The 27,752-nt window shown below is 49.3% G+C and overlaps 1 long non-coding RNA gene across 1 annotated transcript; it reads left to right on the top strand.

Annotated features, from left to right (window-relative positions):
* Positions 1 to 26,297, top strand: LOC144767274 (uncharacterized). The gene is made up of 3 exons (XR_013598129.1): positions 1 to 74; positions 10,904 to 10,958; positions 26,128 to 26,297. It is a non-coding gene; the product is annotated as an uncharacterized LOC144767274 (long non-coding RNA).
* Positions 26,298 to 27,752: the final 1,455 nt, after the last annotated feature.

The following is a 27,752-nucleotide window of genomic DNA, read 5'->3' as shown; positions in this document are numbered from 1 at the left end:
GAAAGCTTCGACATGGTGTCCAGAAAGCTGCAGACCTCCCGTGTCCATGGTAAACCATCGGGTAGGAAGGCGAGGTGAGATATGAACCCAGGGTTAAGGGAGGTTAAGCGTGGATTGTAATAGGGGAGGGATTGTGAGCTGCAGAGGTGCACCAGCCAGACTGCATTAACACGCTGATCTGAACGCATGAACTTTAACAGCTATGGCTACAGAGGTGGATGAAATCTGTTCCAAAATGTGTTGGGGCCCACAGAGGGATGCCATCAATTGTAACACGTGATGGGGTAATTGTGGCGTGGGGTGGTTGGGTTTGGGGTTGTAGGTCCATTGGCTGGCGATTCAAAGTTGTCTAACATGGGGTATAGATACTGAGTGAAATGACATGGGCTCCAAAAGGTGGAAAAGCCACTGAGAGGATATTATTTTTCAAAATAGTTGCCAGGATAGAAAATCACAACTTAACTCTGTGATATAAAAAAGCAAGTGAAGCACACGTGATATATTAAATAAGTCGTACATGAATAAATATGGGTTAGTACGTAGTTCACACAAAGGAAAACAAAATGTAGGTGGTTTTCCAGCACAGTATTACGATTAGGTCTGCACAGATTGTGTATTATTCACGCATAGTTCCAAGTAATTCTAATTGTTCACTTGGGTTTTTTGTGGTAAATTCTCCATTAATCGGTAATGGTTTTTTTGTTGCTGCAATTTTCAACCGCAGGGGCTGGTTCGAGCAGAAAATGTCTTGTAGCCGTGGCACACATAAGTTTCACAGCTACTGCATGAGATGTGTTACAGTCTACAGATAATTTTATGCCAGTATCTAATTTGACTTTGTACAGGGCATACTTAGCTTTCAGAGTTTCACACAGTTGACGTGCGAAATGCATTTCATGAATTACATATTTTCTGCCAAAATTGTGTGTATTTCACTAGGACAAACTTTGCAGATTCGTGCACCCATTTTTGCGAACTGAAAATGCCTAAATATTCTTTTACAATTAAACGTCGACTCGCCAAATACCAAGGTTGGCGGTCTTAAATCCACCTCATGCCTCTTTAATACGCAACCAGACACTCCCTGCACCTCTACCCTCAGCTCCTGCAGGTTCCTGCTTTCTCCCTTTGTGAAGTTTTCTCTCTCTTTCTCTTCCCCTGTCTTTTCGACCTACGTGTTGTTTCATTTCTCCACATTTTCATCTCCTCTGTAAATATTAATTTGATACGGAAAAATGAGGCCCAGACCACAAAAAAATGGTGCAAGCAACCACCGTCTGAAAGTACTGGGAAGAATAGCAAATTATTTAACATTGGCACTGTTGATTCCTAGTCAGCGTCATAGCAAGTGTGTGAGATATGGCCCTAATGCAAGCAGAGAAAATTATATCTACATACCCCTAGTTAAGCACTATAAAAAGCTGTCATAATTGAAATACGTTCTTATCCTCACTCCCATGGACCAGATTATATTGCAGACTGGCCATTGTGCCACTTCGCATTTCTCTAATAGTCTACATGCCAGGGTGCTGTTTCAGAGCAGTTTGTGAGCCTATAATCAACACTGCCATCGCCACATATTAGTTGCCACCTTCTGCAGTGCTGGTTTGAACAGTTTGCCTGGGCTGATTTTCGTTCATAGTCTAGACCTGATTGCACCAGCTGCACTACTGTTTCTTTGAAGAAAATGACATATTCGCTCACATAATTTAATTTGATGATTTTTTCTGTTTAAATCAGCGATACCGTAGCTCGTTTTGTTTATGTTCTTGAAAAGCGTTTTAGGTCCCCCTTTCAGAGCCGCTTACAGATATGCTCTCACGGGAAGTACTGAAGGTCATCCCCTAGAACGTGCATGGCGTCCAACACTATTTCAACCGTACCTCAACTCTAAACACGTCGACATAGCCCTAATCCAGGAGATGCATTTCACTGCTGTGTAGGCAGAGAAGCTTCAACGGCACTGGGTGGGTAAGGTGAACCATAGATGCTGGCCGGTGGGCTTGTGAAGCTCCGGAAGTGTGGCATGGTGATTCTGATATGTAGGACCCTACTGCACATGGTACTGAAGTCCTGGATTGACCCGGAGGGTCGCTGTGCATTCGCCAAGCTGAGGATTGGTGACAGGGTGCTCTACATGGGCACTGTTTATGCTCTGACAGGGCGAAAACACTCTTTTCTCGTCGAGTTAACCGGGTGTTGACAGAGATTGATGCTACACACCTGCTCATGTGCAGCTACTGGAACCTGTCTTGAGATGCGATCATAGACAGCATGGGCCCCGTTGATACATTACAAAATGTGGACCGAGCTCTCTTGGGGGACGTCAGGATGGACCATGCCTTTTGGACTTATGGCGTCTCCTGCATCCCACAGATAAGGAATATATGTATATCTCCCCAGTGCATGGTAGTCAATCACGGTTGTACTCCTTCCTCATTACGCAGTCCATGCTCCCTCTCGTAACTGACACTTCCTTCCAGGAGGGGGCATTTTCGGACCACTCCCCATCTGCTTGCTTGAAGACCTGAGTCTTGCGAGGTCAATCAGCAAGCCCTGGTGTCTTAATATCATTGGCAATCGCTAACCTTCTCTGCCACAAAGCCCCCAGGGTAGAAAGCCCCCCAGCTGAATTTTCCAAATGCACTAAAACTGAGGTGGTGGATTTCCTTTATGATGCTACTAAGGAGGCAGACAATTCATACTCACTGGGCCTTCTCTCTAACAAGACCCATATCATGGTCATTCCCAAGCAAAGAAAGGTCCCCTTTTCTGTGGTAGTTACCGCCCAATCTCCCTCATTAACGGCAATGTGAAGATCTTGGCCAGTGTCATGGCAGCTTGCATCAAGAAGGTTATCCCTTCCCTGATCCATCACTCATAGGTGGGGTTTGTCCCGGGCCAATCATTGTGTAACCACATGCGTAACTGGACGTCATTTAGAGGTAGTCAGGGATCGTGGTTATGACCTCCAAGTTGCTCTTTGCTACTCCTAGCACTTCCTTTGCATCCCCCGGCCTCAAAGGAGGCAAAACGTTTGCCCCCTCTGAGTCCAAGGGTCGCCAAGGAGGTGCCAGGAAGAGCAGGGAGGAAGCTAGAAGTCACAGCTGCGACCTCTGACTACCTCCAAATTATATCAATGCATGCGATTCAAGCAAATGCGATCTGGCTGGCTGTGGATCTGCCTGAAGAGGCCATGGCTCTGTCACTCGACGCTGAAAAGGCCTTTGACAGGATAGAAAGGGACTATCTGGTTGCATTGCTATGGACTTTGGCCCTGATTCAAAAAGGTAAATTGAAACCAAAACTCTACATTTATGAATTTCGGTATTCACAAAGATGAGTTATGAGTAGTATCTTTAAATCCCCAGTCGGGGCAATGATTCAGCACTCGACGCAGAGATTTTGCACTCGCGTGGATATTCTCCCACCCAGCTGAAAGTTGTGAGTGCAACAGCCAATCCCAGCCTTGCTGCAAACACAAAATCAGAGCTGCACAAATAAACTCTTTCAGACTTTTCAACATGTTACTGAATGTGTTTGTTGGTTTGCCCCTTACCATGAGACTGAAGGAGGAGGAAGAGAAGAGCAGAGAGGATTCTTAGACAAAGGATACACCTCTTTGGGATGTCCAGCCAAGATGTCAGTTTCAGATACCGTTTTTCCCCAATGTCATCATGGAGATGATTTGTGAGTGGGAGCAGGATCTTGACTCTGACATGCCACGCCCAGACAATCCCAGCCTATGCCAAGATCCTAGCAGCTCTCCATTGTATTTGCTATTGGTTCATTCCAGACGGTTTCTGGCTACCTCATTTGCATCTCTCAGGCAAGCAAGTCTAAATGCTTGCATCATGTACTGAGCTGCATCAGTTGGAGAGTACATCTCCTTATACATATGCCCCATACACTGACCAGAAGCAGGGGATAGCTAGAGATTTCAACCTATTTTCCCACTTCTCACGTGTGCCCCATGTAGCTCTTCAATCACCTTGCCACATTGCACTTATGTTCTGCACCAGCCACCGCTGGCACTTTCACAATGTTCAGGCTGTGTGTAATGCCAGTGGTAGCTTTATTGATGTGCATACAGTGTACGCAGGCAGTAGATATGTACTTGAGTTGTCAAATGGATTTTACTAATATTGTCTTATTGCCATTAGGTAATTTTTATAGGCCAGGGGACCAACTGAGTCAGGAGACCAGTAGGGCTCCAAGGATATCTAGAGAGAGAACTCAGTCAAAAGTCAGTGTGAAGGAAGGGGGCATGGTGCGTAAGTACAACTATCCTGATATAACAACACACAATCGTTTTGATGTTTTAGCAGATGTGGATTAACTGCCCAGTGAAGTGAATTACCCATGTCAGTCAGAATTAACTGAGGATAAGCATTTGTTTGTCAAAGATAAAACAGGGAGGGAAATAGGCGAGGGAGCACCTACAAACAGGATAAAAAATAATCTGTCCATATTAAGCTGGAATATTGCTGGGATAAGCACATTACTCGCAGATAACCAAAGGATGTATTTTTGCAAAGCATTTGGGATAGTGTGTTTTCAAGAAACCTGGATGCAGAGGGGAAACTATTTATGAATGGGTTTATTGCTTTTCATGTTAAGGCAGATCTGTCCCAATTTGATAAAGCTAAAGGGGGCTTGGCAAAGTTTATAAGCCTGAGACTAGACTGTACTGCTGAATTGATAACATTTGAATCTAGCAATATCCTGGGAGTATTACTATTGTTTGTCCATCACAATAAAGTCTTGATAATTAATATTTTTTAATTCACCTTCCTCTAAGATATCCCTGAAGACAGAGTTTAGGAGTTTTTATGTAAAAACCGTGCTGGAGTGGTACTTCTGTTCAATAGTTTTGTTGGCAGGAGACTTTAACCTACACCCCTGTGACACCTGTGTTGAGGAAAAGGACCAGGTCCAGTTAGAGGAACCACAGCGGATTCATTTCATGCATACCAGTCAAGGTGATAATCTTAATCTTTTAATCTCAGAACGAAACCTTTTTAATCTCTTATGTAGAGAAGAGTATGCTTCACCCAGGGCTGTCTCGACCTTTAAAGGAAGAAACAAAAATTCAACTATTGTCTATATTTTGGTTTCTGCTCGCATGCTTCAGCATTTGGCAGATTTTAACATAGTATGGAGTATTTTTAGTGATCACAAGCCAGTAACTCCAAAGTTTAGTTGGAATGATCTTGAAGCAAAGCCGCCCAATATTTATAAAGACCTGTTCATTTCCAAAACTCAAGGGAGGAGTATTGGGAAACATCCTTTACAACGCAACTTTTACCACGCAGTGCTATTACAACGCAGGTTTTACAACGAAAACCATTACAACGCATTGCGCTGGGGGGCGCTCTAGGACAGGGAATAGATTTAATTTACTATCCAACACCTTCCCTAGTGTCCACGGGGACTGGAGTTGGAATAGTAAATGAAACTAATCACTATCCAGCACCCCAAAGCGCTATGCGTTGTAATGGTATGCGTTGTAAAAACCGCGTTGTAACAGCATGCGTTGTAACGTCATACATCCGGAGTATTAGCTGGGAGAAAGTACTCCCGGAGGAATTTTTAAGGGATCTGGTACAAAAGCGTAGTCGCGAATTTAAGGTCTGTTTGAATGTAGATGCAAATGATCTGGCGATTCTAGATTCCTTTTCCACTATCTGCAAAGTGACTCAGCAAGCCCTGACCAGATATAATGTCATGGTTATTAGTTCAGGTCCTAAACGGTTCAGTAAGAATTGTTCAAAGACCTTTAAAGATCTAATGACAGCTCTAAAGTCTACACCAAGGAAGACATGCCCACTTTAAGCGGCCAGGAAGGCATATGCATCAGCCCATAGGAAAATACTAAATGCCCTGAAAGAAAAGCTTGGGATAAGCTTAAAGATGCTTGCAACACAAGGAATAGTGCAGTCTTCTGGAGGGTAGTAAATCAGCCACTATTTAATGAGGGCACTGTAGTTGACTTAAGTGCTACTATACCTGCGCAAAAATGGGAAGACCATTTTGGTTGCATATATGCAGGAGATTGCGAATATACAACAATGTCTGCACTATTACAGAAAAAATTGTCCACTATGTACTGGAAGAGGTGAGGGAAGGCATGATGCAACTGTCAACAGGGAAGGAACGAGGCCCATTTGTGTGACTTTTTAAAATCATGTATAGATCTTTCGGCACATTTGGTCATGCAACATTTGAATGCCGCAGCCTGTGATCATAATCCAGTTTCGTGGAAGCAATCGATTATAATACCTGTTTCTAAAAAGGGGAACTGTGCTGATCCAGCATGCTGCCGTCCAATCTCTTTGATAGATGCAGAAGTAAAGGGGTTGGGTAGGGCCTTGTTGAAGCCTCTAACAGCCTGGGCCAATGATAACAATATCCTATAAGATATTCAGTATGGATTCAGGTCGGGACGAGGCACGATCGAATAGAAGTTGAATCTATATCTTATAATTAACAAGTACACTGTGGCTAAAAAAGAAAGTATACATTTAACGTTTATGGACCTCAGCACAGCATTTGACACAGTGGTAAGATCCAAGCTGTGGGCTGTGCTGAGGGGCATGGGGATGGATGAAGCCATGGTTGCGCTTTTGCACAACCAACACACGGTCTCGAGGCAACTGTAAGATTTGGCCCATCAGGAGAATGCATTGTGCACTTTAAGCAGGGGAGACGGGACCTCCAAGGATGTATTTGAGCTCCTTTTATTTTAATTTTATATATAATTCAATTAGATCGGTTTTTAAGGGGTAATTGCAAAGACGTTCCAAGGATAGGACATAGAACGGTTCCCGCTTTGTTGTATGAGGATGATACTGTTCTTATTTTCCTGACAGCTAATGGCTTGGAATTTTTATTGAACCAATTCTATGAGTTTATGGAAGACTTGGGACTAAAAATTAATTATACTAAATCATATACTTTGACTTAAGGACCATAGACACCAAGATAAGAAAATATGTGATAAAGGATAACACAATATGCAAGGTGGACAGGTTTAGCTACCTGGGCATACTGTTGGATGGCAGACTGTCCTGGGCGCCATTATAAAAATCACATACTCAATCCTTTAACAGGGTGGCATTTAGTATCAATGCTTTCTCCAGGCGTTTAGGCCATAGTCCCATAAAGTCCATATTATACCTCTATATTGCTAAGTGCGTCCCGGCTGTAAACTATGGGGCAGAAATCTGGGGTTACAAATCTACTATTTTAATACAAATGGCAGAATATATATATCTAAGGAAACTGTAAGGAACCCCACAGAATGTCCCTGTAGAAATAGGTCTTGAAGAGATAGGGCCAGGTTATATACCTGACTATATACGTTTGCGCCCAATACTATTATGGTGCTCTATATGGACTAAAAAAGAATTGGATTTTAACAGATTAATATTAAGAGATTGTTTGAATTTGAAATATAGTTTGCATATACCATGGTTGAGCTACTTAAAAACTACCCTTTCAAATCTGGGCCTATTGCAATTTTTTTAATTCACTGAGAAAATAGCCAAATCAGTCATTGCATCAGTCAAAAAAGCATTTTTTGAGTATACCCAAGAACGCCGATTGCAAAACTCACAGCGTAAATGCTGTTGCATACATTATACTTTGGTAAAATGTAGTGATAAAAAGGAATTTTATTTAACACTGGATATGCCGGTGAACCATAGAAGATTATTAAGATATTATCATTGTTGGACTTGGCCCTTTTGGCAGGTTCACCCCGAAACTTTTTGCATTTGCCTAGCCTGTTCCTGTAACCTGGTGTTGGTGATTGTAGGCCTCTGCGCACTTTTTCCCTGTGGTCCAGGGTAAAGTGCGTGCACTCTCTGTGTATGCGCGGTGAGAGTGGCCTGCCCTCCAATAGGAATGCATGGGGAATATGTGTGACCATGGTAGTTCCTGATGTGTGGGGAGTGCAGGGTCGAGTTTGGTATGTGCGAACTCGTGAGATTAAATGCTGTGTGATGATGTGCGTGGATGTATTGTGTCTAGTGAGGAAGTGCCACTTCTAGAAGTTGGCATGTCTGTGCAGTAAATGTGAATTGACTGTCTGGCTTGTGATTGGCTGGAGCTGGCTGGTGTGCCTGGCTCCAGAAGTCAGTATGGGTCTGCCCCGGTGGTGAATGGAGAGGTCTGCATGTTCATGGCAGGGGGGAGTGCACCTGGGACCTGAATAGGGCTGTGCTTTCCCTACACAATGCTGGCTCCGCCCCCTGTGGTGCATCTGATGCCCCTAGCCTGTCCTGTGAATGGGGAGAGGGGCTGAGCAAAACAAATTGCTCAAGAACCAGTTGTCACTGGTTCTCCCCTTGCCCTACAGCTCCAGACAAAGAAAAGGTGTGTATAAAAAGAGGCTGTGACCCCATGTAAACTGCTCAGTTCAGGGTGTGCTGTTCCTGCGGGGCATGCTGCCGATGGGGCCCAGGAGGGACCGCCATGGGGGCTGCCTCCCTGCTGGAGGACCCTGTGTCCTGGCCCCTGGGCCCTGCCTTGCCCCTGGATACCTAAAGGACTTATTTGGAGCTCATATCGCCCTGGGAGCGCTCTATTTTAACCCTGCAGCGCTGGGCTGCAGCGTGTGCGAGGGATTCCCCCTGCCTGGAGGATCCCCCCTCCTCAGGGTCATTGCGGGTGCTTATTTTGATAATTACTGGCAGGTGCACACCCTGCTTGTCTTGTTATTGATGCAGGTGCCACCCCGCTCCTATAATTATTTAACTTGTGCGGGTGCCCACCCCGCGACTTTGCCCGCAAGTTAATTTCAAAAATACAGGTGCCCACCCTGCGTTTTGCCGCGATTAAAATAACCGCTATAGGCCCGGGCCGGAAGTCAGGCAGCGTCATGCCTATGGTGGGGCGGGACTTCCGCCGTCAACAGGAAGCCCAGACCCACGGAGATGGTGGGAAGAGAAGTGGCCGAGTAATGGCCTCCCACGGCCCGGGGTCCCGTGAGTTGGGGAGAGCCCCGGGGCCGCCAGCAGCCCAAGTGTTGCGGGGCTACCATGACCAGGAGGGAGACCTGGAAGAAGAGGAGTGGAGGAGTGGTGCTGTGGCAGTTCGGCGGGGCTCCCGAAACCTGGGAGAGACCCGCTCCAAAGGAGGAGACACCGCTGCCTGAGGAGAGCCTGGGGGAAAACAGCGAAGCAGCAGCCAAGGCCGCCGACAGCAGCGCTGGGCTCCCGTGATGGAGGAGAGAGCCCCGCATCGCACTGCACTAGGCCGCCCCAGAGCCTGCTCGAGCCGGTGAGTGAGGGTGGGGGTGGGAGACATGGCTGGTGCTTCTCCCTAGGGCAGCCCCGCTCGACAGAGGGCTACCCCAACGGTTGTCCCATGCGAAGACCCGGTGAAGGGGGCTCTATGTTGCTGGTGCCTTCGAGGCACAGTAGCCCCTCCTCATTTACCGAGCGGCCCCGGCTAGCAGCGGGCCGCTCCCATGAGGCTCCCTAGTCTTGTTTAGAGTCCCCATGAAGGACTGGGGGCACACTTAATTTAGAGCCCGTTTTGGGCTCCAACCTGTGCCAGATGGCTCCAGTTGATTGTTAATTATTTACTGAGGCCGTGTGCTACCATACTTGGCCCAGGTTTGTTTTCAGAGCCTAGAGGGCTCAAAGGCGCAGTATTTATTTGCAGAGCCAAGATGGCTCCAACGTGGCTCCAGCATTTGGCGCAGTCTTTGCGCCTAAGGGCCAGTGAGGGCCCATGTCGCAGTTTTGAGTTCCCAGCTGCCCAGCATGTAGTGGGCAGCTACACCGCTTAGGTTTTTCTTTCTAGGAACAGGTATTCTCTTGGACTCAGGAGTGAGTCGCACTCCTTCGCCCCTACCTTGGCCTTCTACAGCTGCGCAGCACTAAGTGCCAGCTGCAGCGTTTAGGCCCTGTTCTTGTTCTCAGCTGCCCAGCAAGTAGTGGGCAGCTGCAACGTTTAGGTTTGCACAGACGGCTCACCCCAGACTGGCACTGCAATGGCAGCGCGCCCTGACATTCGGGACACAGGGCATTTGAGCCCCTTCTTGTGATGGCCAGTTGGCCAGGGAGGCTGGTATGGGGATACCGCGCAAGGCCCTGAATGTGATTTATGTGCTCTAAATGTGGCACAAGGTGATTGCCTACTGTATTTATACTGGTTAGGCCTAATGTGATTTATGCTTAATGTGCAATGCTGTTATGCCTGTGATACCTCTAGATGTGTTTTCATGCTTATGAGGTCGTTTTGCCTAATATAGTTTATACTAGTGAGGTTATGTGTTCCTGCGTGATCTATGCCTATGGTGATTAGTATTGCGTAGTGTGTACATACCTTTTACCAGTGGTTACTGGTTGTGTTCTACAATTGTTATTAAGTACTATTTCTACTAAGTGCTGACTCTGACAGTGGCCCACGTGGCCCTGTCCTGTGTAAATAATCCCTTGTGAATATTGCCGGTGCCAGTTGACACAATGTATATTGTGTGATTACTATCTGATGTGTATTGGAGAATACAAAAGTTATTTTTATATAACCTTGTGTGGAGTTCCTTTTTGCAGTGTGCCTGGGATGTTGTTGCTGTGAGCGTGCGCAAATGCTTTACACATTGCCTCCAGGATAAGCCTGTCTGCTCGTACCAAGCTACCAAGGGGGTGAGCAGGGGTTATCTTTGGCGTGTAACTCCCTTGCCCTGACTAGAGTGGTGGGTTCTGCCTGGCTTTGGCACAAGCCTTAGCCAACCAGAAATCCCAGTTCTAACAATCATATAGCACTCACTTAATGATATTAACTGATGTTCTTAATATTTTTATATGATTGTTTTTATTGTACTTTTATGATTGCCAAAGTCAATCAAATAAAGTATTTATTGATTGATTGACAGCTATGTATTCTACAGGTGACCTCTTGCCTGGTGGATGGCAGTGGAGAATTTGGCAACAGGTGGCTTCTTGGTAAGTACCAAGCACCACACAATGAAATAATATGTTTAAATGTTTCTTTACCATATGCAACCAATATAAGACACCAATATAAGACACCAATCCTCAAGCCATATACCTGGCCCTAGCAGACACAGCATGTATCATTTCGTACATTGTACTGTACAGATGCAAGAGGGACTTGTACAAATATTTATTCTTTTTCCTCCTCAGGTGATGCAGCCTATGGACTCTTCCCTCATCTGCTCACACCATACAGGCGTGCAACCACTGTACCTCAGCGCAGGTACAATAGGGCACACATACGTACTCTAGCCATCATGGAGCACACTTTTGGCCTCCTCAAGTCACAATTCAGATGTGCACATCTGCACATAGGGGTTGCTGCTGTACTTCCCTGAAGTTGTGTGTATGATACTAGTAGCCTGTTGTGTCTTGCACAACATTACTTTAAATCATGGATTACACATACATATGGACCCTCACCTAGGTCTGAATCCGGGCAAATGGGTCATTGCACAAAACAGATGTGTGCAGATGGGTGACCAGCTGGTTGACACTGTTTTTCCTGAGCAACCTGTTGCATTACAGCCTTTCTGTTGTTTTCAGTCTGTTTTCAATGATGATTGGTGGACAATTAATACTCTGTCCATAAAGTCCATTCTGAAACTGCTTTTTAAGCCATACATGATGTCTGTAAACAACAATGTTGTCAAGAGTCAAAAGACTGGCCATGCAATATGTCACGGCCACTTGTAGATGATTAGTGTAGACAACCTCTCAAAGGACTCCATTGCCCTTGGGGATTAAATGTCACTGCATGTGAGAATTGTCCCGGGGCAGTATAAAAAGGGCAGTTTAAAAATTGGGGCCTGATCACAAAGGGCCCATGCCCTCATAGTCGAGACCCCTCAGTTGTGGGGGAGTCTCCAAAATCGAAGTGTAATCGCCATAATGAGGTTTCTCATTGTTGAGATTCTGTCCCAAGTGCAAAGACTTCCCCACAAATGCGGGGTCTACGCTAAGACGGCAGAGGCCCCTTGTATTAGCGTGTGCTGCAAGTCATGTGGCAGTGTGGTCATATCTCTGTCATATGTAATCAATGGTTCAAGTGGACCACAGTAATGACATGGATAGTCCATGTTCATAGCTGCCATTTTTGTAGCTCTATACATGATGTGCCGCTCCAAACCAGGTGGTTATTTTAAGGGAAACTAGGAATTGTGGTCCTGTATTACTATGGAATGAAAAAGACTACAAGTCACAGAATTCAAAGTGAAAACCTTGACTGGATCAGCACGTCATGAATGGACCTCGTATACTTGGTGTGCTCAAAAACAGACTCCCTTATGCATTTAGCTGACAACTACTGGCCCCATTCAAAAGGCTAGGCATTTTGTATTGTGAGCAACGCTGTATCCATCACACATGCAGGCCTAATGTTCACCCACGTTCATATGTTACTGACTCATGAAAACCTTCCAGGTTCCTTGTGATAAATATGACACAGAGTGGCTGCCACTGTCTGAGCTGTTTGTGCTGTACTAACACAAGCCCACTGCGCTCATGGACATCTAGGTCCATCGCAGGTACAGAGACACACTGCACTGCAGCACGCAGTGAAGTCACTCCAGATTACGTTGTGTGCTGCATCATTCAGCTGGCCCTTTGGTACTCCATAAAGCTGAGAGTATCTATCAAGCACCCCCTTAGCTAGTATGTTCAAATCAGTATCGAAGAATGCGAGGATGCCTTGTCCTCAAGTCCTTCAGCCATGTTGGGGCCAAGTGAGTTAAACAGTGCAACAGGATGGAAGAGGATCTTTCTCTTTTTTTAAATAATTGCTTTTATTGAACCAATAGAAACAGCATACATCAAGACCAGATGATACAAATATATATCGTATAGTGCATGAATCAACACACTGCATCAGATGTAAAGTAGTAGACTCCGACCTGGAGCCCTATGGCTGACCGAGTTTACATGTGATACTGTAAGGTCAGTAGCAATATAGTGCATTAGCACAGTTTCATTTAAAGAACCACATTTTACCACCCTAGATCTCAGCAAATGCACCCTTCAATCAGTATATAAGATGACTCCCTCCTTAGTGGACTGTCTCAATCCTGTGCGAAACCCCAATCATTCATAATGATCAGAATCGCCATTCTCCACCTGTGTCTCCTTGCTTATAAAGTCTAATTGATATGGTCCCCAGTAGCTTTTAGGTTGGATTTGTGGAGGGAGTAGATCAATGTACGTATCAGATTAGGTATTACAGTAAAGCATATCAGCATGCCTGTCTTCTATTGTTGGAAGGGGCCTTGTGCTCACCTCATGGCTACCCGTCTCTTGGCCAACAAGTGGCCAATGGCTATCAATGGTCTGGAAGGTTTCTCTACTTCTAAATCATAACCTAGTAGTGCCATCTTCATGTGTGGTTTAAATGTTGTGCCCATTATGGACCCCAATTCACGGAATACCTTACCTCAGTAGTCATATACTCCCATACTGGTATTGCCTATCAGGTATATAATAAGCCGTATAGAGATATTTAAAATGTATAAGTCTATGTCGCCCATTCATGGACATTGTTTTAGTATTGGCACAACAATATTGCCACTGCCTATCACTTAGAGGGCTCCCCAAGTCCCGCTGCGAGTCCACTCTGGCTTTTAACATCGCTGGCTTGTGTCCCCCTTGTGCTAGAGTAGAACTTTGTTTTAGTGTAGAACTTAGTTATTCATTTGAATGTTGTTTTGTTCTGTATTAGGGTTGTGAGGGCATCCATTGCTTGTGGTTCCAACATATCGTCCCCTAATGAGTCTTGTAATGTAAGTCTGACTCTGTAATAATAATATATAGCCATTGCCGACATTTGTGGAGCTGTCTCTTGGATGTGTTCCCATGTGCTCACCACCAACCTTTCAGTTAAAAAGTCACCCATAGTAAATATCCCTAGGGAACTGATGGCTTGCCATGCCCCTTCCTCCTGTCCCAACAGGAACCACAGGCACCATTGCAGGGAGTATAAGAGAGCCCTGCTTGTCTATCTAACAATGCATGCCATGCTTGTGTCGTAACCCCTAAGGAGTCAAAAATCCCATGTCGTCTTGATGGGGTGCAAAAAAAGTTTGTGGAAGAGTGATTAGATCTGCTGCATCCCTCTATAGATCTAGATGGGGCACTGTCTGTGGGCCATGAATCCAGTAATATGGAAATGTACTCTGAGCAGCTCTGTAATACATATCCAGGTCAGGGGCATAAAGTCCGCTCAAGACATAATGGAGGGTGAGTGAATCCCATCACAATCTAGGTTGCTTCCCCGGCCAGGCCAATCTGATCATTAGTGTGCACAATCATTGAAACATAGTATGCTGTAGCAAAAGTGGTATATTCTGAAACAGAAATAAGAATCTGAGTAGGGCTACCATTTTTATAAATGCTACCTGCCCCACAAGAAACAATAGGAGTCTAATCCATCTATCCACATCCTCATTGAGTTTTTGTATTGCCAGCCCGTAATTTTACCACCACTGAGGGGTCAGGGTGAATGCCTTTACCCAAATAACGTACTGAGTCAGTAGACCACTTTAGAGGTTACTCCAGAGCAGGGGGGCCGTGGCAGGGGTAAGGGGAAAAATGGTAGACATAAATGTAGTAACTGACTCCACGCTTGTAGATAAGTTTCAGAAGGATTTATTGAAGTTAGATAGAAGATCAGAAGTACATCAGTATTCAGCCCCACCAGGAGCATCCAGCAGGGCGCTCAGCCCTACTCCAACTGACTGCTTCATACACCAACATTCCAAATGATATCACTAGAGAGTGTTCTACAGGTGGAGTAGTAGAAAGCATGTAAACACACAATATACAGAATACTACATTATCCCAGTGGATCGGGAGGCCGGAGGCCGGAGTGTCCCTCAAATAACACCAACTCTCTGAGTATGGCAGAGAGATTGACATCAGGATAATGGATATACTACAGAGTATCATCTGCATATGCTGATATAATGATGTTATAACCAGGGAATAGGATGCCTCTACAGCTGTGAAACTCACAGAGTATGCAAGCCATTGGATCCCCTCCAGAGCATATAATAACAGTGACAGTCGGCACCCTTGTCTGGTTCCCCTGGAGATGTTAAAGACATTGGAGACAACATTCTCCACCTTCTCAGGGACCACCAGATCTGTGTACAGTATTGAGAGAAGTCAAATTAAAATCTCACCAACACCTTTTGCAAGGAGCACTGCGAACATAAACCCCCACTCTACTGAATCAAATGCCTTCTCGTCATCTAGGAACATGGCCACAGCTTTGACCTCTTGGTCTATCCACTGTATGGTTTCAACGAGTTTTCTCAAACTGTGAGTCAAACTTTGGCCCAGGACAAACCTCGCCTGCTCTGGGCGCACAACCCCTGGCAACAGGAGCACCAGTTTGTTGGCTAATTTTTGCATATATATAGGCATCAACATTTAGCAGTCTGTACGATGAGCAGAGAATGGGTCTCGTCCCTGGTTTTAGTAATGTCACTATCAACGCCTCTCTCATTGTGGGGGCATCATTCCTGTTTTTAGATGCAGTACTAAAAGACCTTGAAAGGACTAATAAAATGCCACCGTCAGGCCATCAGACCCTAGTGCTTTCCCAGAGGGCATGCTCTACAGTACACCACAATTTTCAATGAGTTGCAAGGGCGCCATCAAGTGTTCCCTTTGTTCAGGAGTCAAACAAGGCATTTTAATGTGGGCCAGATAGCCTGTCAATGTTTTGTTAACTGTTGAATTTGTGAGCAATGTAAGGTTGCGTAATAATTACTAAACTGATTTACGATATACTCTGGGTCAAGTAGTGTCCGCCCTTTGTCATCTAGAATATCAGTGATCATGTCTGATGCCCTTGGGGCCTCAAGATACCCGCTAATGTTGTGCCTCGGCAATCCCATTCTCTGTAGGAAGGTGCAGTAGTGTATTTACTCATATGCTTGTCAGTGCAACTGCTCTCCCCCGTGCAGATCCACCACTGAGTACTGCCCCTTGAGCCCAGAGTGCTATGCTGCAGGGTGTTTGAGGCCCTTCTCCACCCGCAGGGTCCTGGTTGAACCTCATCCCTGTTGGTCTAGTAGGAGAGCACTGTGCTCCTCTGCTGTTCTGCCTTGCTTGCCTCTTTCCTCTTTTTTCCTTCTCTGCCTATTTTCTCTGCACCCTCTTTTTCTCTTTTTTCCTTCTGTTTCCTCTTCTGGTGCCATTTTTCCCTATGCTTTTCCCACGTTGCTGCTGAACCTGCAGCCCCTCCTCCTGCCCCTGTCCTTCCTGCCTCCCAGCTAACCCGCTCTCCCCTCGATCACCCACTGTCAAGCTACCACTCACCTGTGCTCCTTGACCTTGTTGATCGACCTTGTTGAACGACCTTTGACCTCGCCAGGAAGGTCGTTCCCCCACTGCTGCAGCTCCTCCAGCGCTTGTGCCAGCATCCTTCTGTTCTGCCCTCGTGGGCACTGTTTTTCCCTTGTCCCCCCTGCCCACTGCTCAATTTCCCGCTGCTGCTGCCACTGCGGCCAGGCCCCCGCACCCATTCGCCATCCTCTGCCTCCCGCCTCGCAGTTGCTTCTCCCGCCCAGCTCCCCTTCAAATGGCGCCAGCTGCACGGTGAGGAGAGGTACCCTTGACCTCGCCAGGTCAGTCACTCGCCCCCGCTGCAGCTCCTCCAACCCTTGTGCCAGCATCCTTCTGTTCTGCCCTCCTGGGTGCTGTTTTTCTCTTGCCCCCCCTGCCCAGTGCTCAATTTCCCACCCCTGCCGCCCTGCCCCCATTCACCGTCCCCTGCCTTTCGCCTCCCAGCTGCTCCTCCCTCCCAGCTCCCCTTCATAAGGCGCCAGCTGCGCAGTGAGGAGAGCGACCCTTGACCTCGCCAGGTAGGTCGCTCCCCCCCGCTGTAGCTCCTCCAGCACTTGTGCCAGCATCCTTCTATTCTGCCCTCCTGGGCGCTGTTTTTCCCTTGCCCACTGCTCAATTTCCCGCCACTGCTACCCCTGCAGCCCCGCCACCCCGTGCCCATTCGCCATCCCCTCCCGCCTCCCGTCTTCCAGCATCTCCTCCCTCCCTGCTCCCCTTCAAATGGCGCCAGTTGCGCGGCCGTGCCACTGGCGTGCCAATGGTGCACCTAAGGTAAGCCCGTCTGCTCCCGTCTGCGCCTGGACCATGCCCATCCCCAGAACCCCTGGACCCCGCGAACGCCACAACACCAAACTCCACTGCGACGCCAGCAGCCTCCACGCACTCAACGCCGGCCGAAACCACACCTGCTTCCAGGCCACCCGGAAACGGACCCTTCTCCTGCCACTCCTGCAGCTTCACCTGCAACAGAACCACGAAACCTCAAAGGACTGGACCTAACCACCTCCGCTGCTTACTCCGCAACACTCGCTCCGCACGCAAACACGCCGTCGAGCTCTGGGATCTGCTGGACCCCTCCAACCCAGACGTGGCCTTTCTGACGAAACCTGGTGGAACAACTCCTCGGCACCCGACATCGCCATAGCCATCCCGGACGGCTACAAGATCACCCGCAGGGATCGCGCCAACGGAACCAGAGGAGGAATAGCCATCATCCACAAGTCCACCCTCAAGGTCGCCACCCACGCAGACGACATCCTCCACACCGCCGAACACCTACACTTCCGGATCCACACCGACCCCAACACCACTCTCAGAGGAACACTCATCTACAGAACCCCTGGACCCCGGGCTCAGTTCAGCGACTCCACCGCGCCAGCACCCACGCACTCGCTTCCACAGACTACATCCTCCTCGGGGACCTGAACTTCCACCTTGAGACCAAAAACGACGCCTACTCTGCCACCCTGATCGACAACCTCGCCAACCTCTGCCTCAAACAACTCGTCACTGTACCCACCCTCGCCACCGGCCACACGCTGGACCCCATCTTCTCCACAGGCACCCATGTCACCTTCAACCACACCACCGAACACCACTGGACCGGCCACTGCTGAATTCATTTCACCTTCAAGAAACCAACCACGCACCACTGCACCCAACAGCTGCCTCGCCGCTGCTGGAGCAAAGTCACCAAAGACCGGCTGATCACCACCCTCGCCCAGAACCCACCCACCGACCCCACCAACCCAGACGCCGCAGCCAGCAACCTCAGACAGTGGATCAACGACTGCACCAACACCCGCGCCCGCTTAAGAAACCCTCCAACAACCACACCAGCAAGAGAGCCACCTGGTTCACCAACGAGCTCCAGACCTCCAAACGCGCATGCCGGAAACCGGAGAAAATATGGCTCCACGAATGCACACTGGACAACCACGCAGCCCACAAGGATGCCACCCGCAGACATCACTACCTCATCAGATTAGCCAAGAGATACTCCTTCAAAGACCGCTTGGATAACAACGCACACGACAACAAAGAACTCTTCAGCATTGTAAAGGAACTCTCCAACCCCAGCACCAACGCCAACAACATCCCGCCCTCACAAGAACTGTGCGACTCATTCGCCATCTTCTTCCACCGCAAGATCGCTGACATCCACAACAGCTTCAACACCACAACCGCCCGACTACGCCCGACTCCTCCTCCCCTGCGAACACCACCAGCACCATCCGCCTGACCTCCTGGTCCAACGTCAACAACGACGAGACACGCAAGGTCATGAACTCCATCCACTCAGGATCTCCGACAGACCTGTGCCCACACAACAAAGCAGACGCAGCCAGCGCACCCCAACTACGGAAGGGCATCAACATCTCCTTCGAAACAACGACATTCCCATAAAGCTGGAAGCACGCCGAAATCAACGCCCTCCTCAAGAAGCCCAAGGCAGACCCCAAGGACCTCAAGAACTTCTAGCCCATCTCCCTGCTCCCGTTCCCAGCAAAGGTCATCGAGAAAATCGTCAACAGGAAACTGGTCCGCCACCTAGAAGACAATAACATCTTGGACCCGTCCCAGTATGGATTCAGAAGAAACCACAGCATCGAGACAGCCCTCATCGCCGCCACAGACGACATCAGGCACCAACTAGACAACGGCGAAACATCAACCCTCATTCTCCTGGACCTCTCGGCCCCTTCGACACTGTCTGCCATCGCACTCCTCCTATAAGCCAGAATCCAAGAGAAGGCCCTTGACTGGACCACGTCCTTCCTCTCGGGCAGAACCCAGAGCATCCGCCTCGCACCCTTCCGATCCGAAGCCGCCACATCATCTGCGGCGTCCCCCAGGGCTCATCCCTCAGCCCGACGCTGTTCAACATCTACATGGCCCTCGCACAAGTGGCCTGCCAGCACGACCTCAACATCAACTCCTACACCAATGACACGCAGCTCATCCTCTCCCTCACCAAGGACCCTCACACCACCAAAACCAACCTCCATGAGGGAATGAAGGCCGTCGCCGACTGGATGAGGAGCAGCCGTCTGAGGCTGAACTCGGATAAGACGGAGGTACTCATCCTCGAACCCACCCCCTCAGCCTGGGACGACTCCAGGTGGCCGACCACATTAGGAACAGCACCAACACCCACCGACCATTCACGCAACCTAGGATTCATCCTCGACTCCTCCCTCTCCATGGCTAAGCAGGTAAACGCCGTCTCCTCCTCCTGCTACAACACCCTCCGCATGCTCCGCAGGATCTACAAGTGGATCCCGTCCGAAACAAGAAGGACGGTGACACAGGCCCTCGTCAGCAGCAGACTGGACTACGGCAATGCACTCTATGCAGGAATCCAAGCAAAACACCTACGACGACTACAACGCATCCAAAATGCCTCTGCCCGACTGATCGTCAACGTCCCCCGCCGCAGCTACAACACCTACCACCTTGGAAACCTACACTGGCTCCCCGTCAACAAGAGGATCACCTTCAAGCTCCTCACCCATGCACACAAAGCACTGCACAACGCCGGACCAGCCTACCTTAACAGCAGACTGAACTTCCACAACCCCACCCGCCAGCTCTGCTCCGCCAGTCTCGCCCTCGCCGCTGTCCCCCGCATCCAACGAACGACCTCCGGCGGCAGATCCTTCTCCTACCTCGCCGCCAAGACCTGGAACACCCTCCCTACCCACATACGGCAGACCCAAGACCTACTTGCCTTCAGAAGACTCCTCAAGACCTGGCTCTTCGAGCAGTAGCAGCACCCCCTCCCCTCAGCGCCTTGAGACCCTCACGGGTAAGTAGCGCACTCTACAAGTACTCTGATTGGTTGATTGATGACAACCGTACCCCAGTCTCCCCGAGCACTCCCGAAACACAAAAAAAGAAATATGCTCTGGTGTTCGGAAAGCTTATTACAAAAAACAGCGGACCCTAGTAGTTTGGGTCGCTGGCGGGGATCGCTCAGCGATCTCTGCCAGAGATGCCGTGTCCTGCGATTCTGCAACCGGCACAACTCGAGCCGTGATCCGGACAGTCTAATTGACTCAAAAGCAGGATAATCTGAAATACACGCTATCATTGGTCCAAATCGATCCACGTCTCTCGACCTGTACTACCTCCCCGCCTAAGGATCTGTCTTGCATGAAAGGCAATTGTTTATAATTCCAAGACAAACATGATTTATATATGTGTCCTGAAGATGATGCCATTTATCTTGTTTTTCGGCATCGAAACGTCGTCGACACAGTAGGATCATATGTACTGAATATGCTTGTGAATACTATGTACAATCAATCAATCAATCAATCATCGCATTTATATAGCGCACTACTCACCCAGAGGGTCTCAAGGCGCTGGGGGAGGGGGGTCCGCTACTGCTCGAACAGCCAGGTCTTGAGTTGCTTCCTGAAGGCGAGGTGGTCCTGGGTCAGGCGGAGGTGGGTGGGGAGGGAGTTCCATGTCTTGGCGGCGAGGTAGGAGAAGGACCGTCCCCCTGTGGTGGCTCTTCGGATGCGGGGGACGGCGGCGAGGGCGTGGCCGGTCGATCGAAGCTGGCGTTTGGGAGCGTAGAAGTTGAGGCAGCTGTTGAGGTATCCTGGGCCTTGGTTGTGTAGGGCTTTGTGTGCGTGGGTGAGGAGACGGAAGGTGATTCTCTTGTTGACCGGGAGCCAGTGCAGGTCTCTCAGGTGTCCGGAGACGTGGCTGCGACGGGGGATGTCCAGGATGAGTCGTGCTGAGGCGTTCTGGATCCGCTGGAGTCTCTTCTGGAGTTTGGCGGTGGATCCGGCGTAGAGGGAGTTGCCGTAGTCCAGACAGCTGGTGACGAGGGCCTGGGTGACCGTCTTCCTGGTCTCGGTGGGGATCCACCGGAAGATCTTACGTAGCATGCGCAGGATGTTGAAGCACGACGAGGAGACGGCGTTGACTTGTCTGGTCATAGAGAGGGAGGAGTCCAGGATGAAGCCCAGGTTGCGTGCGTGGTCTGTTGGTTTGGGTGCGCTGCCTAGGGTGGGGGGCCACCAGGAGTCATCCCAACCGTCTTGTCCGAGTTCAGTTTTAGGCGGCTGTTCTTCATCCATTTGGCTACCTCTTTCATCCCTTCGTGAAGGTTGGCTCTGGCGGTGGCGGGGTCGTTGGTGAGGGAGAGGATCAGCTGGGTGTCGTCGGCGTAGGAGATGATGTTGAGGTTGTACTGGCGTGCGATGTCTGCGAGGGGGCTCATGTAGACGTTGAAGAGGGTTGGACTGAGCGAGGAGCCTTGAGGAACGCCGCAGATGACTTCGGTGGCTTCAGATCTGAACGGAGGGAGGTGGACTCTCTGTGTCCTTCCGGCGAGGAAGGAGATGATCCACTCCAGTGCCTTCTCCTGGACTCCGACGTTGCTGAGGCGTTGTACTAGGGTACGGTGGCAGACAGTGTCAAAGGCCGCGGAGAGGTCGAGGAGGATGAGGGCCGCTGTTTCTCTGTTGTCGAGCAGCGCTCGGATGTCATCGGTGGCTGCGATCAGGGCGGTCTCGGTGCTGTGGTTGGCCCGGAAGCCAGACTGCGAGGGGTCGAGGGATCCGTTTGTCTCGAGGAAGGCGGCCAGCTGCTTGTTGACGGTCTTCTCGATTACTTTTGCAGGAAACGGGAGCAGCGAGATGGGGCGGTAGTTCTTGAGGTCGGTGGGGTCGGCTGAAGGCTTCTTTAGTAGGGCGCTGAGTTCGGCGTGCTTCCAGCTCTCCGGGAAGGTAGCGGTGTCGAAGGAGGTGTTGATGATGTCCCGCAAGTGGGGTGCGATGACAGCGTCGGCCTTGTTGAAGACGTGGTGAGGGCAGGGGTCGGTCGGCGATCCGGAGTGGATGGAGTTCATTGTGCGGACGGTGTCTTCGGTGCTGATCGGAGTCCAGGCGCGGAGGGTGGTGGTGGGGGGCGGTGGTTCGGTCGTGGCGTGCGCCGGTTGAGTGCTGAAGCTGTTGTGTATGTCCGCAATCTTGTTGTGGAAGTAGGAGGCGAGGGAGTTGCAGAGGTCTTGCGAAGGGGTGATGTCGTTGTTTCCGGCGTTGGGGTTGGAGAGCTCTTTGACGATGTTGAAGAGTTCCTTGCTGTTGTGTGCGTTGTTGTCCAGTCGTTCCTTGAATGCAGTTTTCTTGGTGGCGTGGATGAGTTGGTGGTGTTTTCGGGTGGCGAGCTTGAGGGCAGTCATGTTGTCCGGTGTTGGGTCTCTGCGCCAGGTTCTCTCGAGGGCTCGGCAGATCTTCTTGGAGCTCTTGAGTTCGTCGTTGAACCATGGGGCTTTCTTGCTACCGGGTCTGCTAGGCCGGGTCCTCAGGGGGGCGAGCTCGTCTGCGCAGTCGCTGATCCACTTTGTGAGGTTGGTGGCCGCCTGGCTAGGGTTCGTTGTGCTGGTGGGAAAGTTCATGCTCAGGGAGGTCGCGAGCTGGTCGGCTGTGATCTTGTTCCAGCTCCTGGGTGCAACCTGTTGCTGGTGGTGGTGGATCGTGGTCCTTCCGAAGCTGAAGTGGACGCAGCTGTGGTCCGTCCAGTGGAGTCCGGTGGCGTGGCTGAAGGCGATGTCCTTGCTGGATGAGAAGACGGGGTCGAGTGTGTGTCCGGCGTAGTGGGTGGGGGTGGTGACCAGCTGCTTGAGTCCCAGGTTGGCGAGGTTGTCCAGCAGGGTGGTGGTGTTGCGGTCGTTGTTGTTCTCCAGGTGGAAGTTGAGGTCCCCTAGGAGGATGTAGTCAGCGGAGCAGAGGGCGTGCGGGCTGATGAAGTCGGCGATGTCTTCGCTGAATTGTGTGCGTTGTCCCGGGGGTCTGTAGATGAGGGTGCCTCTGAGGGTAGTCTTGGGGTTGATGTGGACCTGAAAGTGCAGGTGCTCGGCGGTTGCGAGGGTGTCGTCGGTGTTGGTCGTGATGCGGATGGTGTTCCTGTGGACGATGGCGATGCCTCCTCCGGTGTGGTTGATGCGGTCCCTTCGGATGATCATGTAGCCGTCTGGGATGGCGATGGCGATGTCGGGCGCTGAGGAGGCATTCATCCAGGTTTCCGTGAAGAAGGCGACGTCTGGGGCTGTGGTGTCGAGTAGGTTCCAGATCTCGATGGCGTGCCTGTGGACGGTGCGGGTGTTGAGCAGGATGCATTTCAGGTGGCTGCTGCTGTTGCTCGTCGTAGTCTTGGTTGGTGCTGGAGTAGTGCAGGTCCGGATGCAGGTGAACTTGCAGGCGTAGCAGCAGAAGGGTCCGTGGGTGCGTCTCGGGGTGGCTCGGTAGCAGCCCGGGACTCGGCCGGCGTTGAGGGTGGCGGCGTCGTACGTCCGGCGGGCGGGCTGGGGTCTGCGGGGGCCAGGGGTCCTGGCACTGGGCGCGGTCCAGGCGCGGACGGGCGCAGACGGGCTTACCTTTGGCGCACCTTCGGCGTTTAGTCAGCGCGCCCGCTGCGCGTCATCGCTGCGCGTCCGCACGTTCGCCATTTAAGGCGAAGTGCGAGGGAGGGAGGAGCAGCTGGGAGGCGGGAGCGGGGAGGGTACAGAAAGGAAAGGGGGCGTGGCCATGTACAATGGTCACTCAAACTACAATCAATTCTGTTCACTGATTATAAGTATACAGACCGATTTGCTCGTTCTTGCCTATACTTGTTGTTTTGTCTTGTTCACTGTGGGTCACGGGCTGTGCCCCCTTGACATTACTTTCTGATTGTGTGCATCGCCAAATAAATTCCTGTCCGGCTGGACAAAGGACATAAATACTATTCCAGTTTGTGTCTATCCTTACCCTGATCACCCAAACTACTAGGGTCCACTGTTTTTTTGTAATAGGCTAAACGCCCAAGGTCCCTAGTGTACTACCTTCGGGTTCCCATGTTTCCTATAACTGGTTTTCGGAAAGGTCCCAAGGGGAAAGGGGGATTGGGAATGAGAGAGACAAGAAAATCGGAACCTTCTTGGAAGTATGGACCCTCTAAGTCCTAGGATAGCTTCTAATAGAATCTGCACTTGATTGGGAATTATTCAGATGTAGGAAATCTTTTTGGGTTCATCTATACTGACATAGAGCAATAGTAATATACCGTTCTTTCAGAGTTAAAAATAGTTTTATATATATCAAAAAATATTAATTATGTATAAAAGCAATATTACCTATAGGATTGTGAGAAAGTGCCATCTTTCTTGCCTTGGTATGCCCCCACTTTTTTTCTGAACTGCTGATGTACTTTGACTGACTGAGTACTCCCCATCTACAAGATGGCCGGGGTCCGGGGTCGTGCTTCACCTCGCCTCCTCCACCTGAGGGGTGGAGTTGACACAGGTTGGCACACCCCCCTTCCTGACGTAGTTTTTCCCTCCAGTCTTCCCACCAGGGTGGGGGTAGGCCTGGTGGGGGGCTGGTTGCTGGGTACAGCAATTGGTCTGGAGAAGCTCTCAGAGGCGGTATGCCTTTGAAGCTTCCCCCTGTCCATCCTGGGGGAGGAGACATATCACCTCGCCCAGGATGTGCATTGTTGCAGGCCCAGGAGAGCGGGGGGCTCTCCACCCAGGGGCCCAGCAACAGGTCTGCTGTGTGGCAGCCTCTGCAGTCACTCAGCCCAGACGTGGATTGTAGGTTTGGGTTTTGGAGGCATCTCTAAGATACCCTCTTGTGCAGTTTACATTAAATCCCAAACTGGCATCAGTGCGGGTTTAATGTTCTGAGAAGTTTGGTACCAAACGTGTCAGTCTTCAGTGTAGCCATTATGGTGCTGTGGAGTTCGTAATGACAACCTCCCAGCACCATATACTCTTAAATGGCATCATTGCACTTACAGTGCCCAGGAATGGCCCTGGGTACTGTAGGGGCACCTCTGGTATAGGGCACCCAGCTAGAGGGGTGACTGAAGTATGCCAGGGCAGTGGGTTCTGTGGGCATGGCACACAGGGATGTGTGCCATGTCGACTATTGCTTTAGTTCTCTACTTAGGCACTCAGCCTGCAAAGGCAGTGTGTGGGTGCCAGGGTACAGGGCCCCTGAGGGTGGCACAATAAGTGCTGCAGCTCTCAGAGGTCTTCTCTGGTCACCATGCCCTGGGTACCTAGGGTACCATTTACTAGGGGCTGACAGGTGGCCAGAGATGTCAATTGGGTGTTTTCTTTTAGCATAGCTTTTCTTTGTAGGGAAGGAACACAGGCCCTGGGTACCTGTTTGGCAGTGACCCAGGGCACACTCAGTCAAAGTACATCAGCAGTTCAGAAATAAAGTGGGGGTATACCAAGGCAAGAAAGATGGCACTTTCTCACAAGGATCGTCATTATCATGCATACTCTCTTTAAACATTCTTTTTTTATTAAAAATATTCGGAACTTTAAAAGAGTGCTGCTTCCTTCATTAGCTGTATACTCTGTTAAAATGATATGAACAACATTGTATATATATTAGACCATCAATTTGACATCAAGTTTTTAAGGAAGTAAGAGTTCTTAAAGTCTCTTATATCTTCTACCTAATGACATGAGTTCTTGTTTTCATAAAAGGTTCAAAAATAATGTCACAAGTCTTTTACACAGTTCCTTCATGTGTAATTATTTACCAACTGAAATTAGATCTCGAAGTTTTCTATAGCTTGTTAATTTTTTGCACTTCAAGACTCAACTTGTTCCTCAAAAAACGAATATGGTATTCATAGTTTGTTCTAAAATTCCTTTGTGGCTGCTTAACCAAAACAAACAATTGCAATTGTTAAATAAAGCGAACCACAGATCGTTTTTTCAAGTATTTGTTTACTTATCTCTCTTGTTTTCTTTTTTCAGTCGGAAGAAGCTGGAGCTGGAAGTCACAAGGTGTGTAGCTCGGTGATTCAAGTAAGCGTCGCTGCGAGGAAAGGTGGAGTGCAGGAAAGAGCTGCCATTGATGAGACCAAGCACAGAGTTGTTCGCGTGAGCGGTTTAAGTACTATTGTGCCACTCGCGGCCAACGTGATTTACCCGTGTTTCAAATGTTCCCTGATGGCCATGTGCTACGGCAGTTATTGTTGGATCTTTCACGTTCTTTAGGTGTATCTTTAAGAAACTAAGTTGACAGTTAGCATGCATAGCAACACATGTCACTTTGAGACACAGGAGACATAAATGTAAATGCTCCTTTACTTTACGTGAATAGCGGCTCAATAAATTGGGAACCATTTTGTTTATACCAAAATAGATACTGATTACATAATGTGTATGTCTAATACCTAATACTAGTTACATCAATAAATGAATAATGCAAATATAAGGTGATATATTGATTTCAAGATGGTTTCGCATGACAGGGTGCTAATGTACTGATGACACACACCTCTATGCACCAGCAGCACCCACCAGCTTCCAGACTCCACCACTCAGAAACCACTCAACTGCATCCTCCTCAACCTACGCTCCCTTTACAAGCACGCATTGGTAATTTGGGAACTCCTCAACACCTTCTCGCCTGATATCGCCTTCCTCACGAAAACCTGGACCAACACTAACTCTGCACCCGACATCTCCACTGCCATTCCCGATTGATAATAGAACCTGCACAAGGACCATGGCATCTTCCCAGGAGGAGGCATCACCATAGTTCACAAAAGCACCCACCGCATGATGACCACCAACCCGCACAATACAACAACACTCATGGAGCACATCCACTTCCAGGTCCAGTCCATCATCTACAGGCTACCCTGACCCTGCTCTCCCTTTACAGATGTCCTCACTGACCTCATCGCACCCCGCGCTTTCGCCAACACAGATTACATCCTACTTGGAGACCTGAATTGCCACCTGGACAACCGTGATGACTCTAACACCTCCTCCCTCTTCGACAAGCAGAAGCAACTAGTCACCACACCCATGCACACAGCAGGACACACACTTGATCTCATCTTCACCGTAGGAAACAGCATCTACAGCCACACCACAGAACTCCTCTTGACAGACCACCATGGCATCCATTACTCCTTCAAAATACCCACAGTACACAAGCACAACCCTACCCTCCTCCGCAGAAGCTGGAAAAAAGTGATTGCAGACCAGCTCACCTCTGCCCTCATCAGCACCTCACCACTGACTCCGCTAGATGCAAACGCTTCAGCATACAACCTCCACAGCTGGATCACAAAATGCGCAGATACACTCACCCCCTCAAGAAAGCGACAGGAAATCAAATCAAGAAAGCAAGTTGGTTCACCTTTACACTCCAAGAATCCAGACACTCCTGCACACGACTCAAAAAAACATTGAGGAACAACAAAACCCCAGAATCACGCGCCACCTTCAAAGTAGCCACCACCACACACCACCATCTCATTAAATTCATAAGGAAGGAATCCCTCCACAACAGAATCCTCACCAACGCTTACAAACCCAAAGACCTCTTCTCCATTAACAAGGAATTCCCCAAACCCTGCAGCTAA

This window comes from Lissotriton helveticus, chromosome 7, assembly GCF_964261635.1.
Source record: "Lissotriton helveticus chromosome 7, aLisHel1.1, whole genome shotgun sequence".
Taxonomy (NCBI): Eukaryota; Metazoa; Chordata; class Amphibia; order Caudata; family Salamandridae; genus Lissotriton; species Lissotriton helveticus.
Note: the sequence above shows the minus strand (reverse complement) of the source record. Positions and strands in the feature narration are given on the sequence as shown.